The 13,464-nt window shown below is 45.5% G+C and overlaps 3 non-coding genes across 3 annotated transcripts; all 3 read right to left on the bottom strand.

Moving 5' to 3' along the window:
• Window positions 1–319: 319 nt before the first annotated feature.
• TRNAC-GCA lies at window positions 320–391 on the bottom strand. The gene has a single exon. It is a non-coding gene; the product is annotated as a tRNA-Cys (tRNA).
• A 9,566-nt stretch (window positions 392–9,957) lies between these two features.
• On the bottom strand, window positions 9,958–10,029 carry TRNAC-GCA. Its single transcript has one exon. It is a non-coding gene; the product is annotated as a tRNA-Cys (tRNA).
• Window positions 10,030–10,983: 954 nt separating this feature from the next.
• Window positions 10,984–11,055, bottom strand: TRNAC-GCA. The gene has a single exon. It is a non-coding gene; the product is annotated as a tRNA-Cys (tRNA).
• Between the last annotated feature and the right edge of the window lie 2,409 nt (window positions 11,056–13,464).

Here is a 13,464-nt window from a genome sequence, read left to right as displayed (position 1 = left end):
CTGGGTCTCAGGTTTCCTGGAATCTCACTAAGGCTGGTCCTCAACTACGCTGCAGACTAGGAACCTTGGGGAGCCCTCACCATAACTGTGCTCCACCCCAGATATTCTGATTTCATTGGTATGGGGTGAGGCCTGGAAAACGGCACTTTTCTAGACTCCTCAGTGATTCCCACTTCTGTTTCGAGGTAAGAACCCCCAATCTCAGTATGAAGCTTCACCATTTGCTGGTTCCAGGGGAGAAAAACAACTTTACGTTGACGTCTAATAAGGAAGAGGAAGTTTAAAAAAAAAAGCAGCACCATTTAAATTAGGAATAAATAGGGGGCACCCAGATTTGAACTGGGGACCTCTTGATCTGCAGTCAAATGCTCTACCCCTGAGCTATACCCCCTTCTGCTGTGAGGTGACTTAATTAATATTCTTCATCTGGACAGCCACACCCAGACTCCCTATAAAGTGATGAGACGCTCCCAGACAGACTGCTCTCCCTGGAAATGCCAGGCCTGCTCCAGTGAGAACTCATCAACCAGCTTCCGCTGCCCCTCCTACAGGACCCAGATGTGGGCAACAGCTTGGAGAAGCTTCCACAGTGGCTGTTAAAATGGCCTGCAGAGGCAAATGCCTGTGCCCCACCTGGTGAGTGCCTTAAAAACAGAAACCTGACCGGATTGAGTGTCTGTCCAAACCCACCTAATGGGGGCCTGACCCTCACGACCCTCGCGGGCTGATCGTTCCGTTCAGGGTACTTCCTGCTAAACTACAGTCTAGCACACAAGATGGTTTTCCCAACCTCCACTTCTTCAGTTAATATAGATGAAGAATGACTGGCTCCAAGAAATAGAAGTAGGTGGCCGAGGGGTGCCTGGGTGGCTCAGTCGGTTGAGTGTCTGACTTCAGCTCAGGTCATGATCTCGCGGTTTGTGAGTTGGAGCCCTGCGTCGGGCTCTGTGCTGACAGCTAAGAGCCTGGAGCCTGCTTTGTTCAGATTCTGTGTCTTCCTCTCTCTCTCTGCCCCTTCCAAGCTCATGATTTCTCTGTCAAAAATAAATAAACATTAAAAAAAAAAAGTAGGTGCCCAAGTAGAGTTAGGAATCCCCAAAAGCATGAACACATAGATCATCTCTCCCTACTATAGGCGCGTCCCCCACCTGCCCACCAGCCTTTCCCTAAAGATCTCTCCTGGCCGGGAGGCTATAGAAGCACTTACTTATACATTGATTACTTTTTTTGTTTTAAGTTTATTTATTTATTTTGAGAGAGCAAGCACTAGCAGGAGAGGGGCAGAAAGTGAGAATCCCCAGCTGTCATCTTGGAGCTTGACACAGGGCTCGATGACCCGTGAGACCACGACCTGAGCTGAAATCAAGAGTCGGACGCTTAACCAGCTGAGCCACCCAGGCTCCCCTACGCTGATTTCTACCATGACGCTAACGTCTCAGGATTTCTCGTTGCTGCCAATGAGGGTGGACTGTCAGGTCAGGTCAAAGGGACTAGTGAGCCTGTAACAGCACAGAACTCCCCGGAGGCCAGAGACTGGGCACCAGCAAGAGTGAGGCCTGAAGTGGCGGAAGATCTGGGTGTCTCTGGATTATGGCGCCTGGAGCATCAGGGGTACAGGGATGGGGGCAGTTCCAGAGACAAAGTCTCGAGCCCCACACATGGGGGGCGATCAGAGAGGGGACAGACTTGCTTGAAGGTTATCAGTTAGGAAGGGGTAAGCTCTTAAGGAGCAAGCGATTCAAAGACAAGAAACAGAGCGCAACCCTGAGCACCCACAGCCCTTGGCTGGCTGACCTACCTTGGGCCCTAAGTGTGCCTTCCTCAGCTGGTCGGAAAAATGACACCCAGTTATTTTAATTCAAGGTGGACTCGGGTGCATGGGGCCACAGGCTCCTAGGCAAATGAAAATCTTCCCCAAAGCAATGCATCCAGAAACAAGCCTCCAAGAATCCTCCTGGGAAGATTTTAACCAATCTAAGTGGCCCAGAGGCCAATGGCATAGACTCTGAAGGCAGATAAGCCTGGATCCAAATCGTTTCCCGGCGGGAGAAACCTCCTCCGACTACTTCTCCTGTCTATGCCTCCTGCATAAGCTGTAAAATGATAATAGCATGTACTTGATGCCTTGGCATGTTGATTAAATGAGTTAATCCATGTACAATACTTGAACCAGGACTGGCACATAGAAAGTGCTATGTCCCTCTCTGTGGAACAAAATTAAAAATATACTAGAGGGGCACCTGGGTGGCTCAGTCGGTTAAGCGCCCGACTTCGGCTCAGGTCATGATCTCAAGGGTCGAGCCTGCTTTGGATTCTGTGTCTCCCTCTCTCGCTGACCCTCCCCTGCTCGCTCTCTCTCTCTCTCTCTCTCTCTCTCTCTCAGAAATAGATAAAACATTAAAATTTTTTAAAAAATAAAAACATACTACGGACCTAGCTAACATTCATGAGAGTCAACAGAAATAGTAAGCATGGGAACTTGAGCTGTGAAGACTCCACCTATGAAATTATTTGCATAACTCAAAGGGTGTCTTAAAACGGAGAAATGAAAACTAAATCGAGGATCAAAAGACTGAGAAATGATCACATACATTTGAAAAGCAAATCAAACAAGACGTTCTAGAAATGAAAGATGTAATTAACTTGTTTTTATTTACTTTCTAGTGAAGTAGAATCTACATGAAATACACAGATCTGAAATGTACAGCTCAGTGAATTTTTCCATAGACACACACCCATGTAACCACCGCCCAAGTCAAGAAACAGAAAATTTCTAGCACCTCTTGGGGTTTCCGTGGACCCCTTCCCAATCACCCCCTCTCCCCGAGGATAGCCATCATTCTATCGCCATGGATTTGTTTGCTCGTTCTTGGGTTTACTCTTCTGAGTCTGGCTTCTTCCACCCAACCTCATGTTTCCTAGATTCATTCCTGTTTGTCCACTGTAACCCTCCATCAGTTATATGGATACATGTATATCACATATTTACAAGGAAGTTTGGAGGGACGATGGGAGAGTGGAAGTTTTGGTAAAGGAAATGACCTTGTTGGAAGACAGGAGAGTGAGTGTGAATAGCTTTATCACTTACTGTGTAGGAAGTTGGTAGGCTATAGCACATCTATCTGCTAAAATCTTGTATTTTTCCACTGACCCAGCTCAGTCCTGCTAACCTCACTAACTCTATTTGTGTCAGCTGTATTTTTCTAGAAAATTTTCCATGCCATCTAAATATTATATTTTATTGGCACGAAGTCACTCATAATATAAGCTTATGGTCTTTTTTTAATCTTATGATCTTTTTTTTTAATTTTTTTAAGGTTTTTATTTATTTCTAGGAGAGAGAGAGAGACAGCGTGAGCAGGGGAGGGTCAGAGAGGGAGGGAGTCACAGACTGAAACAGGCTCCAGGCTCTGAGCTGGCAGTCAGCACAGAGCCCGACGTGGGGCTCGAACCCACGAACCACGAGATCATGACCTAAGTGAAAGTCGGGTGCTTAACCGACTAAGCCACCCAGGTGCCCCTAATCTTATGATCTTTTTAGTGTCTTCGGAAATTGTAATGATGTATCCTTTCAAAGATCTCTTATACGGATTATTAGCGATTTCTCTTTTTCCTTTGTCAGTCTGATCTGGGTTATCATGTTTATTATTTGTTTCAAAGAACAACATATGCTCCATTGGCTCTATCTCATGTATATTTGTTTTCTACTTAATCAATTTATGCTTTCGTTAATTAACCTCTATTACTCCTTTATTTTTCCTTTGGATTTACATACTGTCCCTTTATACCTATTTTGGGATAGATGCAGAGTTAGTTCATGTTCACCTTTTTTCTTCACAATGCTGTGGACACAGGAAGGCTTTAAAGGGTACCTGTATATGCCTGCTATGGTTACAACTGACAAGTTTCAATATCTAGTATTTTCATCGTTACATAGTTCAAATATTTTCTACCTTCTAATTCAATTGCAATTTCCTTTTTGACCCCTGGACTATTGAGAAGTATTAGAAAATTAGAAAATTTCCAAGAAGATGGGGATTTTGTATTTGTTGGGTTTTCTCATTATTTGTTGTTATTGGATTTTAACTTTATTTTGGGCAGAATACATACGCTGTGATTTAAACACTTTGGAATTTGTTGAGAGTTGCTTTATGCTCAGAATGCGGTCAGTTTTTGTGAATGTTCTGTGAGTGACTGAGGGGGAAATGCACGTTCTATAGTTGTAGAGTAGAAGGTTCTTTATGTGTTGATTAGGTCATATTTGTTAATCACGTTGTTCAAATCTTTCATATCTTTCTTTTTTTTAATGTTTATTTATTTTTGAGAGTGAGAGAGACACAGTGTGAGCAGAGGGGCAGAGAGAGAAGGAGACACAGAATCGAAAGCAGGCTCCAGGCTCTGAGCCATCAGCACAGAGCCTGATGCGGGGCTCAAACTCACAGACTGTGGGATCATGACCTGAGCTAAAGTCAGACACTTAGCTGACTGCGCTACCCAGGCGTTCCTCATATCTTTCTAATATTATAGCCACTTGCCCTAGCAATTCACAAGAGAGGATTTTAAAGATCTCTCACACAATCAGAAGGTTGTCCATTTCTCCTTTTTAATCTGATTATTTCTGCTTACTACGTTTTGAGGCTTTGTTATTAGATGCATCAAATTTATCATTGTTGTACCTAACTGGTGAATTGAACTTATTATCAATCCAAAATGACTCTTTATCCTTGGTAGTGATTTTTGCCTCAAAAATGCTTTTGTCTGATATTAATAGAGCAGCGAATATAGTCATCATAGTTAGTCTTTTTTATCTGTCCTCTTATTTTTAATGTATTTACATCCTTATGTTTTCTATCTCTTGTGAACAGGCTATTTTAATCCAGTTACATTCTTTGTGATTGTCTAGTGGCATTTTATACATTTATATTTAATGTTAATACTAATAATATTTTGGCTTAAATTGTCTATCTTCTGGGGCGCCGGGGTGGCTCAGTCAGTTAAGTGTCCTTTTGACTCTTGGTTTTGGCTCAGGTCATGACCTCACTGCTTCATGGGTTCAAGCCCCATTTCGGGCTCTGTGCTGTGAACACAGAGCCTGCTTGGGATTATGTCTCCCTCTCTCTCTGCTCCTTCCCCACTTGTGCTGTCTCTGTCTCTAAATAAATAGTCTATCTTCTTTGTCCTGCAAGTTCTAGGTTCTTTTTCTCTCCTTTATTGTCTTCTTTTTGGCAACTATAGGAAGAGACCCTGGGAGTTGAGAGATGAGACCCCTGCACCCTAGAACAGAACTGGTAAAAACCCCTAAGAGTCCATGGAGCTAACAGATTTCTTTTGCAGATGGGATCACTCAAGAGACTGTCAGCGTGTGGCTGACAGACCCTGGGACCAAGATCTGCACAAGGGACTGAGCAACCTTGACTACTGAGAGTGACCTAAGATTCCTTGGGTTGGCATTGGCATAGAATAAAACACAGGGAGCTAGAGAAGAAAATCGTTAGCACTTTTCGTGCACTGACCTGGGTGGGACACATGTGTGTAGCGGACAGCGATTTTCTCAGTGTCCACAGAGGTGGACTGCACAGAGGTGCGGAACCCGATCACAGCTCCAATACAACTACACCCCTCCCCACAGCAGACTCTCCAACTCCTTTGTTTGAATCGCAGGCTCGGCAAGGGCATGCTTCCCTCCCCCACTTCTGTTCCCCCACTCCAGCACAAGACACCACATCTGCTTAACAGATAGAATGGGGGGCGCCTGGGTGGCTCAGTCAGTTAAGCGTCCGACTTGAGCTCAGGTCATGATCTCGCAGTTCGTGGGATGGAGCCCCGTGTGGGGCTCTGTGCTGACAGCTCAGAGCCTGGAGCCTGCTTTGGATTCTGTGTCTCCCTCTCCCTCTGCCCCTCCCCCACTCATGCACTGTCTCTCTCAAAAATAAATAAACATTAAAAATTAAAAAAAAAAAAAACAGGGGTGCCTGGGTGGTTCAGTCGGTTAAGCATCTGACTTCGGCTCAGGTCATGATCTCACGGTTCATGGGTTCAAGCCCCCTGTCAGGCTCTGTGCTGCCAGCTAGCTCAGAGCCTGGAGCCTTCTTCAGATTCTGTGTCTCCCTCTCTCTCTGACCCTCCCCTGGTCACGCTGTCTCAGAAATAAATAAAACATTTTAAAAAATTGTTTAAAAAATTTGTTTAAAAACAGACAGAATGGAAGCTGCTAGACCACAGCTTCCTGGTGTCCTCCATACCTCAGAGACCCCTCTCTTCAGCTCTCCTATGCCCTCTCCTTCCCATCCATTTCAAAGAGAACATTCCCCTCTTCGCTTCCAAGCAAGCCCATCAGCACTCTGGTCCCCACAACTGACTCCATTCTTTCTCAATCTTGCCCCATCCCCTGGCCAAAAGCAGGCTCCAATCTCTAGCCTAAGTCAGATGAAATTCCCCACCTTCTCTGTAATGGCTCAGTATTTCTCCTGGACAAAAGTCGTCTTCATTATCCGACTCTGCTTTCTCACACCATTCCTCATCCTGTCCATCTCAGCAGGCTCCAGGTTCTGTACACTTGATCTTGGTTTTGTTTTTCTTTTTCTTTTTTTTTTTTTGGTGTTTATTTATTTTTGAGACAGAGACAGAGCATGAGTGGGGGAGGGGCAGAGAGAGAGGGAGGCACAGAATCCAAAGCAGGCTCCAGGCTCTGAGCTGTCAGCACAGAGCCCGACATGGGGCTTGAACTCACGAACCCACGAGATCATGATCTGAGCTGAAGTTGGACACTTAACCAACTGAGCCACCCAGGTGCCCCATGTAGGCTTTATCCTGAAAGCTTCTCTGGAATTCTTTTCTCCTCTGCATCTGCTTCCTTATTCCATATGTGTCACTGGGCATATTCTTTAATTCTGTTACCTTCGGTTTCCTCATCTCAAATTGGGAGAAGTTTCTTGTGACAGATATGATAACTTCAGATTAACTGCCCAGCATGATATGAACACATAGTAGGTGCTCAAAAAAAAAAAATGCCAGTGGGCGCCTGGGTGGCCCAGCCTTGTCCAACTCTTGGTTTTGGCTCAGGTCATGATCTTACGGTTCGTGAGTTCGGGCCCCGTGTTGGGCTCTGGGCTAACAGCTCGGAGCCTGCTTGAGATTCTCTCTCTCTCTCTGCTACTTCCCTGCTCTCTCTCTCAAATAAATAAATAAAAAGTTTAAAAAATAATAATAATACCAGTTAAGGAATAGAATTTTGGCAGTCAGTAATGTAAACATTCTCTGTAATGTCTTCAAAGTGACGTCCCGAAATAAAGGAAGGGGCCTTCCTGCTTCTTTGTGGCATGAAGGCCTCTGATCACCCCCAGAACAAAGTCAGAATTCCAAAACGTCTCTTACAAACACTCTCCTCAGTCTGCCTCTGACCTGAGGTCGCAGTCACGTGCCCTCCACCCTCTCTCATGCATAGTCATCGTGCGAGCGCACACACATGCACACACACACACAGGCATTTCCCACCTCCTCCAGATGCACACGCACACCCCTGCATGCACGGTCATACACACACGTGCACACACAGGTAAATACAAACATGCACTCACATACCTTTTAGACCCAGAAAGCACCCTCCAAAACACTGCGTCTTTGTTTCTTGGTATGCTTCCCACCCACTGCCTGGCAATCACCTTCCAGACCCAGCTGACCCCTCCATCTCTGCAGGCCCTCAGTGGGGCAGCCGGGAGTGGCCAGGCTCCTTTCTCGCTAGTGTATTTTATGTTGCGAGTCACTCTTCTTCACAAGGATAGCCTCTGAAAAGGGTGAGGGATGAAAGTGTCTGACTTGATTTCACTCACCTCTGGACCCCCAGGCCCAGCCCCTCGCTCAGCACCAGAATTATCTGAGGGATTTAATGGAGAGGGCTGATTGCTCTCTGGGGTTCTGTGGTCCCAAAGAGAGGGAGAGGTGGGGGAGGGGTGCGCGCCCAGGAGCGAGGGGAGCAGAAGATCCATTCTCAGGGCTCTGCCTGCTGCCTACAGGCCGGCCCTGCTCAATCAGGATGGCAAAATCACGGTGGGCCTTCAACACGGAAAAGGTACGTGTTGGAAAGTTACATTCATTCCTCTGTTGGGTCACAGGACATAATGGCTTAGGTCTAGTACGCTGGACAGAGGACGGAGAGGTCTCTGGGTCACATTTCCAATTCCCGCTACTCACTCGCAATTTTATTCACGGAACTGCTGTTAAATGTGAAGATCCGCCTCCCTCGGTAAGTGGGTGAGTGATGATCAAGAACCTTCTGGACTGAAGCAAGTCTCGGCTCTGAGCCCTTGTCTGACCCAGGAGCCCACAGCCTCTTTAGCACCAGGTGACTTTTCCTCGCAATGTCACCGGTCTCCCGGGGGGCAGGGGGCCTGTGTGAGATGCCAGCCTTTATTCCCACACACTAACAGACTCAGAAGCCCTCCAGGAGCCAGTCAATGCCTCTGCCTTGGAAATGGGAGAAAGAGCAGCAAAAAGAGAAAAAGTCTGGCCAAGAGGATCACTGGAGGTGCGGTATGGGTTTACGGGTGTGTGGGGGGGTGGCTCAGAGGAGGGGGCATGGCCTTGGACCGCAGCTGTGTGAAGCCAAGACCCAGAGCAGGGCGCACTGAGCCCTGCAGCCTCCCGGACCAGTCCCTCCCCAGATCCAGCAGCCCCTGCAACGACGGTCCCTGCCGACCCCACAACGCTCAGCCATCCAGCACACAGCAAGGAGACGTTCTGCTCTTCTTTCCTGGTTTTCACCAGGCGCCAGGAGATTACCCTTTCTCCACTGAAACCGCAGAGCCCAGCCTCCCTGGCCACTTTGATCCAAGGGCAACAGGCAAGTTCAGGCGGCAAGCGCCATTCAATGCGCTTCTGTTACCTTAGTGTTTAAAGGAAGCTGCAGAGGGTGTTCTTTATCTTTCACTAGCCCCAGGGTCCACGGACAGACATGGATTGTTGGTTCAAGCCGTATGAGCTCAACAGAGATTCTGGGTTTTTACTACGTACATTGGGCTTCATAGGAACAAGTCTTTAGAGATTGGAAAGAAATTCAAGTAGCATCAGAAGCCCCGTGAACTCCTTCCTAGTCGGGAATCAGCTTATACCAATGACAGCATCTCTGCCAAAGGGAATTGAGACACACGCACCTCTCCCCCCCCCCCCGGGGGGGCCACTGGTTTTATGAGCTTCTCCAGAGGACCTCGGTCCTGGTGTTTCCAACATCCACTAAGACCAAGGTTATGGCAAAATAGTCCAAAATAGTCCAATAATAAAAAAAGACTGGGTCGCCTGGGTGTTGAGTCAGTTAAGTGTCCAACTTTGCCCTAAGTCGTGATCTCACGGCTCCTGAGATCTCACGTCGGGCTCTGTGCTAACAGCTCAAAGCCTGGAGCCTGCTTCCAATTCTGTGTCTCCCTCTCTCTCTGCTCCTCGTCCCACTCATGCTCTGTCTTTCTCAAAAATAAATAAACATTAAAAAAATAATAAAAAGACTCAGCATCATTTACCTTAAAGCATTAACTGCTTTAAATTCTCTCTCTCTCTCTCTCTCTCTCACACACACACACACAAACACACACACACACACACACACACAAACCTATAAGATGGTACTATTATTATCCCTTATTTTATAGATGCAAAATCAGAGGCATAAAGGAGAAGGAGCCACTTATCCGGGGTGACACTCCCTACCTCACTGCAGCCACTCTTAGCATCAAACCAGACATCTCATGGGAACTCTTGCTAGATGTTTGCAAGAAACAATTTGTCCTCACAACACCAGAGCATGGCAAAGTGCTTGGCACCTGTCAATAGTTGATGTCCGATGAGTCGATGAGTGTAAGTGGGCAGAATATGCACAACTTCCTGGTACCTTTCTTCTTAACTGGCAGCACCGGATGGTAGGCAGGCTGGGGGAGCAGGGGAAAGACTATCCGAACTCGCACATAAATAAGGGGGCACCTGGATTTGAACCAGGGACCTCTTGATCTGCAGTCAAATTCTCTACCCCTGAGCTATACCCCCATGCCATAAGTGCTGCATAATTAATGCCATTTATCTGTTTGGTAACACTCAGCTCTGCAAAATGAAGTCGCGGCGCCCTTCCAGGACTGACTTTCTGGAAGTTGCCAGACCTGGTTCATGGTAAGACATCCTCCCTCAGCTCTGCAGCTTTCCAAGCCTCAGTCCCTGGAGGAATCATTAAAGAGGAAAAAGGGAGGGAAGCCGCCTGAAGAACCTTCCAACCCATTTCCCATTGCTTTTTTGGGTTAGCCCAAGAGCTAGCCAGCAGTCTCCAAAACTACCCACCTACAGGGGCGCCCAGCCCCTCGCCTTTCTCCCTTCACTGAAGACAGAAATGGACTCAATTCAGACAGCGTTGCAAAGCTCTGATAGTTGGGGTCTACAGCAGCAACACTGCAGAGTTTCTGTCTCCCTTGTCAGAGTAGCTGAGCCAGACCTTAAACCCGCAAGGTTGAAACAAGGGTGTGAGTGAGCTTTGGTGTGGGGGGAAAACCAGGTCCCCAGAGGAAATGTCTGTCTTGCATGGAGAGGACCTGGATGCTGTGATTTGTCTCGGTAGGTCTTACCACAGCTCCACTGTGCCAAACTGGTTTTGATGGGAAGGACGGCTGAGGGAGATAATTGAAGCTTACCGTTTACTGTCTGTTCCTGGGAAGGCTACTATATCTACTCTGGTCTGCCTTGGAAAAGCCAAGCAGAATTCTGCATGAGTCCCTGCCCTCGCTTTGAAGACCCAAAGAGTTGAGGAAATGGATATATACAGAAGGGAGGGAGGGGAAAGGCTAGATGCCAAGAGGAGGAGGGATACCCCGAGTATTAGTGTAGACAATCCACCCAGATTGCCATTGTGCAAGGCTGACCTGTGGCTTCCAATTTTAGGCAGGATCATAATTAGCACAGATGAAATGAAATCAGAATATTGGCAACAGCTGCGAACAGGAAAACCAATAGAGCAGGGGGCACCTGGATTTGAACCAGGGACCTCTTGATCTGCAGTCAAATGCTCTACCCCTGAGCTATACCCCCCTGCTTGGTGTAGGTGTCTAATAAGCACCTTTCACTTCATAGTCACACCCGGAACTCCTGCAACACATTGGGAGTTTCTACTTGTCTCTAAAGAGCTGATAAAACCAGCAATTTATTCCTTCACAAACTCACCCCAGAGAGGTCCCCCTCCAGTCCTCAGAGCTAACCCCAGCCTTACCTCTTCATATGCCTGCATCTCCCTGTTTTTTTCAGTCTGTGGTGACAGCAGCAGCCAGAAGGAGCATTGCCTTTAACTACTGGAAGGACCTTTAGGATTTACTTGTCGGTTTTTCTCTTGTTCTACATGACAAAGCAACAACTTGAAGAGATCCTGCCTAATCTCTGTGGAGACATGTGCAGTACTTATATCTAAAGAGGTCTTTCCTCTATGTGCATCTGTTCATTAATCTTGGAGGATAGTGGTGGGAGCAGCTGGGGAAATTAGTGAAATTCCCAGTCCCTGACCTGTATCAGGGAGCTGTCCTAGAAGCATCATGGAGACAGGGAGACATGAAGACTCCAGGGCCTCTGGAGTCGAGTCAGGGAAATCTTGAGCTACAATGAAAAGCTGTATCCTGAACTATACCTCCACCCACAGAACTTGGATGCTTTTAATATATTTTTTTGTTCTTATTGAAGAATCTTGTGCAATCATTTTAAAAAGGCAAATACTGTTTTTAAAGCTATCACAAAAAACTCAATCCTTTGTATCTCCCTCCTGCTACCCAGAGGCAATCACTCTCCACCCTTTTGTCTGTCTCTTTTAGCCTATTTGCCACCATGATTTCAATTAATATAAATGTCTCATAATATGCAATATCTAACTTAACCAAGTCTAGACATCAACTGTCTTACTTTTATGATGAGGATAATAACTTATATACCTTTTTCCCTTCTCAGTTTTCTATTATAATTATATCTTGACTTTTGGTTAAATAATTTTCTGTGTTTCTGTGTTTACTATTTTCATTGTTATCAGTTAATAGTGTTCATAGTGCTAAGTGGAACTAAGATTTCTGGTAGAAATTTTTGTTTTTCCTGAAGTTAGTGGTAGCCTTATGTTTCAACTGCTTAGTTTTCTTTGAATATCTAAGATTTTCCACAACCCTTAATCATGCTGAAAAGTGCCTTTCAAAATAATTTTCCATATTGTGAAAGCTATCAGATAATTAACATTTTCTCTTCTTGTTTTCCAGTAGCCATCCATCTTCCTGATACTTCTGGTCTAGTTGCCCTGGAGGGCCTGCCCCACAGTTGTGAGGACATTCTTTCCACCTCTGTCTCCTGTTTTGGAGTCCTGCTTTCCTGGATTCCAAGTCTTGAATTTTTCTTAATTTACTCACTTAGCTTGGCAGAGGACCTCCTCCAATTACTACAAAATCAGCCTATGTAAATTTTTTTAAGAACTTGCATGTCGACAAATGTCTGTAATACAACACACAGATTTGATTAGCAGTCTGGGTGGATAAGTCATAGTCCCTCATATTGTGAAGGATGTTTCCTATGGTATTCTAGCATCTAGTATTGCTATTGAAAAATCAAATACATCGTGTTTCCTTTTCCTTTGTGTATCACCTATTATTTCACTCTTTGAACTTTTAAGAGCTTCCATTTAGTCCTGGTATTCTATAATTACACCATAATGTACCTGGTGAGGATCATTGTTCTAGGTGCTTGGAGGGTCTTTCCTAATGGAAACCCATGCCCTCTCATTTTGGGCAGTTTTCTTGTATAATGTTCCCTCCACCATTTTCTCTTTCTGGAACTTTTACTAGTTAGTTTTCGCACCGCCTGCTTTCAACTTCTAACTTTATTATTTGAAATATCTATTATGATCCATTCCTATATCTTTTTGTTTGTTTTACTTGGAAATCAACTCAACTTTATTTTTCAAATTATTGAATTTTTTATTTCTTTTGATTTCTAAGAGGTTTTTCTTGCTCTATAACTGATTCTTTTCTATAGAGCATCTTCTTCCTGTTCCACAGATGGAATAGTTTTTCATATCTCTCTCAGGATATCAATCAGCTTCTTTGAAGCTTTTCTCCACTCCCGGCCAATAAACAGGTAACCCAGTGACCTGTGGTTCTGTCAACACAGGGATAATGACCGATCAGATGTTCTCTCTTCAAGATGCTTAATATAATAGACACAGAGAAGGGCAAAGGAACGGAATGCAGAGGAGAAAGTCTAACAGACAAACAGAAATTGACCATAAATTATATAAGTATGTTGCAATAATTGTTGAACAGAAACTATGAATGAGGTTGTATAGACGTTAGGTCAGGAGTGATATCAGATAGATCCCCTTGGAGAAAGGATGTCTTAGGCCCAAGTCCGAAAGCTTTCTCAGTGATGCCAACAACCATCCCAGGCTCCACAGGCCTGTTACCTGACTACTCCTGGGTC

Source organism: Hyaena hyaena, unplaced genomic scaffold, assembly GCF_003009895.1.
Source record: "Hyaena hyaena isolate Hyena2069 unplaced genomic scaffold, ASM300989v1 scaffold_471, whole genome shotgun sequence".
Classification (NCBI taxonomy): Eukaryota; Metazoa; Chordata; class Mammalia; order Carnivora; family Hyaenidae; genus Hyaena; species Hyaena hyaena.
The sequence above is the reverse complement of the archived record's forward strand: the minus strand, read 5'-3'. Positions and strand labels throughout refer to the sequence as shown.